The 6,000-nt window shown below is 45.0% G+C and overlaps 1 protein-coding gene across 1 annotated transcript in view; it reads right to left on the bottom strand.

Moving 5' to 3' along the window:
- The window catches only part of LOC126354248 (metabotropic glutamate receptor 4-like), a 769,434-nt gene that overhangs the window by 17,342 nt on the left and 746,092 nt on the right, over positions 1 to 6,000 (bottom strand). The gene's annotated exons all lie outside the window — the stretch shown is intronic.

The following is a 6,000-nucleotide window of genomic DNA, read 5'->3' as shown; positions in this document are numbered from 1 at the left end:
CGAGCTACATTACTTCGCAGGGTCACATCAAGCGAAAGTTACTGTTGACTTTAAATTTTGCACACCAGGTGTTTTGATTTCAAAATTAGGTTTCTTTGCTTAAAATATTTCTTGGAGTTTATGACAGCTGAGTGTATATCTAAAGCAGGATATCCAGATAACTCCCTTTTACTGTCTAGTATTCCCATTTAAGTTCTCTGAGGATCTTTTGAAGTACTGCCCGTTACGATCCTAGTAAAGCATCTAACAAATTCCACCTGACAAACGTAAGTCTTCTGTCCACGATCCAGACTATCGATATCAAATCTTCATTCCATTTCATATTGGTTTTTAAATTTACAACTATTTTAACATGGCTGGCTTCAGGTAGTATAACACACAAAATCGTAGTACTTACTGTTACTGTGCCTAAATCAAAACCTGAATTCCAGACTGAAATTTTCACTCTGAAGTGGAGAGTGCACTGATATGAAACTTCCTGGCAAATTAAAACAGTATGCTGGACCGAGACTCGAACTCGGGATCTGTACCTTCCATGGGCAAGTGCTCTACCATTTTTTTCCTTTTTTTCGCATTTTGTTCCTTATTGTTCGGTGTTTGGTCGTAGCGGACGTCACATGACATCCGTTGAAGTTCGTTATTTATCCATCCACTCGGTATTTTTTTTAATTACAGAGAACAGCCAGCTCTCTGGCCGAATACGCTGAGCTACCGTGCCGACACACCAGCTGAGCTACCCATGACGACGCACGACCCGTTCTCACAGCTTTAATTCCGCCAGAACCTCCTCTCTTACCTACCTCCTCTGTGGCTAAGCCATGTCTGGACAATATTCTTTCTTCCAGGAATGCTAGTTCTGCGAGATCTGCAGGAGAGCTTCTGTGAAGTTTGAAGGTAGCAGACGAGGTACTGGTGGAATAAAAACTGTGAGGAGGAGTTGTGAGTTGTGCTTGGGTAGCTCAGATGGTGCCGGCACGGTAGCTCAGCGTGTTCGGTCAGAGGACTGCGGGCTCTCTGTAATAAAAAACTGAGTCAAGGAATCAACGATAAACTTGAAACGGATGTCTTGTGACGTCTAACTAGACTGAACGCAACGAACTATATCGAACATAAAAAAAAAAGACAGAGCACTTGATCGCGAAAGGCAAAGGTCCCAATTTCGAGTCTCGGTCCAGCTCACAGTTTTAATCTGCCAGGAAGTTTCAGAACCTGAATTTTCTGACAAAGTAGTATATTGATAATTGTAAACCAATGTTGAACGCACGTGCGGAGAGCTTTTATTTCTTTTTATTTACTCTTTACTTCCTTCTTTCTTTAAGAGGCGACATGGCTACCGATGGTCTAAATCAACCATGGGTTAAAACAGTTTAAAAGTCATGCATATAGGTATTCACACACTAGCACGGAAATATTGCGATACGTTACATCGTTGATGATGTGCATTCCTTTACGACTTATAGGATTGTTATAGTACGAATGCCTGGTACTCTTAGGTTAGAGTTTTGGGTGGGAATGTTACATAAGGAGCACATGTGACTTACTTGTAGGGAAGTGTAATAGAGGGCAAGTAGATAGAAGATGGGCAAGATAGCAAGTAGACAAGGGGAAAAAAGTGCCTTTTTTGGGGTGGGAAGGGTAAGGTAGGATAGGGTAGACTTCACAGATTACACAGTTTATGGGGTTGATTTGTGTGTCTGAGAGGGGAGGAGTTTGATTCTCAAAGATATGGAGGCACAATAAGGTGTTTGGTGAAGCTGCTACAGTATATTTAAAGACATGTGGGATCTCGACCAGCTGATACAGACTGCAAGTTGGAGAAGATAGCTACGGAAAGCAAGGCGGAGAGCAAGTCCTTCTCCGATATGAAGGCGTACTAAGTACCTTAAGTTTTTATGTTATGGACTGTCAGGTAGAGGTCTATCTAGGTTTTTGTAGCGTTGATGCTTATAACATGAGGTATAGTTTTTGGAGTGGTATTGGGGAGATGACTGGAATGAATGAGAGAGTGGTAGAGTACCTTGATCAAAATGTAATTTAAAATTGAAAAGAAAAACTGATTGAAACAATATTTTATAGTGTAGAAGTAGAGATCACACTTGTTAAAGGTTGTGCACTATATACGTGATGATTTCCAGTAAATCATACTTAAAGTCGTATAGCACAATTTTGAAGGGGCTAGGAAAAAATGAAAATGAAAAATATCGATTTTTTAAGACTCAGCTCTGTTGGAGGGAATCTTGAACTATTTGATGCAAGGCACTTGCAGCGTAGCTTTGACACTGAAAGGTTTCAAAAGGACTTTCTAAGTTCGTTATTAATATAAAAAGTTATTTATTGAGTATACCGTAATTCAATAGAAAGAGTTCGAGAACTTCTAAAACTTTCATAAAATAACGTTTTAAGGTAGGAGATTCCTAGTTTTCATAAAAATGGTTAATATTTCATGTGATATCAGGATATAAAATAGAAAAATCTATATCTGACTTACAAAAATTTAATTCTTATACCTAGTCCACCTCCTGTAACAACTCAACCGTCATCGTTCCTACCCTTAGCCGCTGAAAACAGTCTACGAACACGTATGTCATACTGGCTTCATATTCAAACTCAACTAATATGTGATTGCTGTCAGTTTCTTCTCCTGGTGTCACCAAAGCTTTTCCTCTGTCAATAATACAAAACTTATGCCACATCTCCCTTTCACCCCACCAGATACGTTCAGCTATATGCTTAGCATGGGACCAGGAAGGGCATTTATGTGCAGCGATTTATCACACAACCTAAGACGAACTGGCATTTGTGTAGAAAAATCTGTTGCACGTCGTACTTGAACGAAGGGTGTAGCAGACTAAAGATTTAGTAGCTTAGGAACAGGAAAAATCGAATAAAAGGAAGAAAATACAGTAGTTTTACAATGGACCCATGCACGACTACAATGGATAAGTGCAATTTTTACACTATTTATTTTATGGTTTTGAATAGTTTGAGGTGACTTGAAAAGTGTATAAAAGTTAAATATGAGTTTTCATTGATATTTTTAGTATTTTGCTAACCTTACTGTCTTGATGCGTCGATGTTTTGGAGAAGAATGTTGGAAATTTCTTCATGTGAAACGGTTATTATTCGCTGCCTCTAGACGTCGTATTTATGCACATGCATCGGAATGACGGAAATCATGATTCATTGGCATTCACTGGTACGTTGAAACCAGTAATCTCCCTTGTACAATTACTAATCTTATTAGCTTCCTTAGTGGCGCTGTATAACCAGACAAAACCTGCTATGGCAGTTAACGATATTCTTGTGTGCTCCCAATCCTACAGCTAATAAATTTTATCAGAATATGAGGATACACCGTCCATACAGGACTCATCGACTGCGAATGTTTCAATAAAGTTGCAATGAACATGGTTCACCAGTCAGAGAACTTTGGGAATACAGGGTGGAGAAAAATTGAGCTATAAATTTTAATCCTGTATAGCTGATGCCGGTAGGAACTAAAACTACTAATGATGTGTAGATCGACAACAAACCATTTTTAAATTACGGAAACTTGGTGCCACGCGCTCCGATTGGCCGTGGGATTGCCCTGTTGCCGTTCATCGGTTGATGGGCAGCGCTATGGTTGTCGGTTCACACATACAAACGTCCCTCGCCCAGTCATTGCCCTAACGTGATACGCACACGTGTCGCATAGGTCTTACTGTTTGTCTCCGCCTCACGTCAGAGGCCTTCACACGTAAGCCTCTTTTCGGACCACACACACACACACGTCACCTGCGATTTAGTCATACAGTAAGCATGACGGCACAGTATCCGTTTGAAGAACAACGAGATATGGTTTTTGTTTGTGGACTAGCCGATGGAAATGCGCATCAAGCTCGACGGAACCCAGGAAGACGCCATCCACACCCGCAAACGTTTACAGCTTCGACTCGGTGAAACAGGCTCGTTAGCGGGGTATCATGGTATTGCTGGAAGACCCTGAACACGACGCGATGCTGCATTTGAAGGGACTGTTCTCGAGCGCTTCGAGGAAGCACTTACAACACGCGAGCGGTTGGACACAAGGGGTCACTCCGGTTAGTCTGGGAGGTTTTGAAGGATGCATAGGGAGTGCGCTAACACATGAAAACACCAGAAACACAACGCATTACCATCCCTAGGTGCAGGAAACCCCATGGAATTCAAAACAGCTTCTACCTTTATAGGAATGGGTAAATACCCCTCCTGCATGGTTTTCAAGGGAATCTTATACCGTCCTGACTGAAAAATAGTGATAAGCTCAGGTACCTATGATGGAGGTGGATAGCGATCACGTACCCGTCTGTACAAAGTAGTCCACAAAGCTCAATAATACACTCCTGGAAATGGAAAAAAGAACACATTGACACCGGTGTGTCAGACCCACCATACTTGCTCCGGACACTGCGAGAGGGCTGTACAAGCAATGATCACACGCACGGCACAGCGGACACACCAGGAACCGCGGTGTTGGCCGTCGAATGGCGCTAGCTGCGCAGCATTTGTGCACCGCCGCCGTCAGTGTCAGCCAGTTTGCCGTGGCATACGGAGCTCCATCGCAGTCTTTAACACTGGTAGCATACCGCGACAGCGTGGACGTGAACCGTACGTGCAGTTGTCGGACTTTGAGCGAGGGCGTATAGTGGGCATGCGGGAGGCCGGGAGGACGTACCGCCGAATTGCTCAACACGTGGGGCGTGAGGTCTCCACAGTACATCGATGTTGTCGCCAGTGGTCGGCGGAAGGTGCACGTGCCCGTCGACCTGGGACCGGACCTCAGCGACGCACGGATGCACGCCAAGACCGTAGGATCCTACGCAGTGCCGTAGGGGACCGCACCGCCACTTCCCAGCAAATTAGGGACACTGTTGCTCCTGGGGTATCGGCGAGGACCATTCGCAACCGTCTCCATGAAGCTGGGCTACGGTCCCGCACACCGTTAGGCCGTCTTCCGCTTACGCCCCAACATCGTGCAGCCCGCCTCCAGTGGTGTCGCGACAGGCGTGAATGGAGGGACGAATGCAGACGTGTCGTCTTCAGCGATGAGAGTCGCTTCTGCCTTGGTGCCAATGATGGTCGTATGCGTGTTTGGCGCCGTGCAGGTGAGCGCCACAATCAGGACTGCATACGACCGAGGCACACAGGGCCAACACCCGTCATCATGGTGTGGGGAGCGATCTCCTACACTGGCCATACACCTCTGGTGACCGTCGAGGGGACACTGAATAGTGCACGGTACATCCAAACCGTCATCGAACCCATCGTTCTACCATTCCTAGACCGGCAAGGGAACTTGCTGTTCCAACAGGACAATGCACTTCCGCATGTATCCCGTGCTACCCAACGTGCTCTAGAAGGTGTAAGTCAACTACCCTGGCCAGCAAGATCTCCGGATCTGTTCCCCATTGAGCATGTTTGGGACTGGATGAAGCGTCGTCTCACGCGGTCTGCACGTCCAGCACGAACGCTGGTCCAACTGAGGCGCCCGGTGGAAATGGCATGGCAAGCCGTTCCACAGGACTACATCCAGCATCTCTACGATCGTCTCCATGGGAGAATAGCAGCCTGCATTGCTGCGAAAGGTGGATATACACTGTACTAGTGCCGTCATTGTGCATGCTCTGTTGCCTGTGTCTATGTGCCTGTGGTTCTGTCAGTGTGATCATGTGATGTACCTGACCCCAGGAATGTGTCAATAAAGTTTCCCCTTCCTGGGACAATGAATTCACGGTGTTCTTATTTCAATTTCCAGGAGTGTATTTGTTATCTGGTGACTGTGGTGCCAGGGGAGATATAAAAATTCATTGTCGTGCTCGCAAAACCAGTTATGGGCGATGAGAGATGTGTGAACAGGAATATTGTCGTCTTTCTTTCTTTGCTCCACGGTCTGAGATTTATTGGTTTAACACCACGTTTATTTTGACTGTTTGCATCCCTAATGAATGGTTTTGGAATTCCAGCTCGCCTCTGGAGCTT

Source organism: Schistocerca gregaria, chromosome 3 (assembly GCF_023897955.1).
Source record: "Schistocerca gregaria isolate iqSchGreg1 chromosome 3, iqSchGreg1.2, whole genome shotgun sequence".
NCBI classification, from domain to species: domain Eukaryota; kingdom Metazoa; phylum Arthropoda; class Insecta; order Orthoptera; family Acrididae; genus Schistocerca; species Schistocerca gregaria.
The sequence above is the reverse complement of the archived record's forward strand: the minus strand, read 5'-3'. Positions and strand labels throughout refer to the sequence as shown.